The sequence below is a fragment of the Chrysochloris asiatica genome, unplaced genomic scaffold (genome assembly GCF_000296735.1).
Source record: "Chrysochloris asiatica unplaced genomic scaffold, ChrAsi1.0 scaffold00528, whole genome shotgun sequence".
Classification (NCBI taxonomy): Eukaryota; Metazoa; Chordata; class Mammalia; order Afrosoricida; family Chrysochloridae; genus Chrysochloris; species Chrysochloris asiatica.
In genome coordinates this window covers 345171-345889 of record NW_006409046.1, presented here as the reverse complement: position 1 = coordinate 345889, position 719 = coordinate 345171, and positions in this window count along the sequence as shown.

Genomic DNA, 719 nt, shown 5'->3' with positions numbered 1-719 from the left:
CAAGTCCAATATGTTCATATACAGTGAGCTAGCTACATGGCAGACAAATCCAACATGTCCATATAAACAGAGATAGCTACATAGAAGGCAAGTCCAATATGTTCACATACAGAGAGCTAGATACATGGCAGAGAAGTGCAACATTTCCATATACAGGTTCTAGCTACATGGCAGATGAGTCCAACATGTCCATATACTGAGAGCGAGCTACTTGGCAGAATATTGCAATATGTCCATATACAGAGTACTAGCTAAATACCAGAGGAGTCCAACATGTCCATATACTGAAAGTTAGCTACATGGCAAATGGGTCCAACATGTTTATATAGAGAGGACTAGCTATAAGGCAGATGTGTCCAAAATGTTCATACAGAGAGAGCTGGCTACATGTCTGATGAATCCAACATGTACATATACACAGAGCTAGCTTTGTGGCATGCAAGTCCAATATGTTCATATACAGAGAGCTAGATACATGGCAAACAAGTCCAAAATGTCCATATGCAGAGAATTAGCTACATGGTAGTGTAGTTCAACATTTCCATACACAAAGTAGCAGCTACGTGGCAGATGAGTCCAACATGTCCATCTACTGAGAGTTAGCTACTTGGCAGAGGAGTCCAACATGTGTATATATAGAGGACTAGATACAAGGTAGATGTGTCCAAAATGTTCATACAGAGAGAGATGGCTACATGACTGATGAGACCAACACGGCC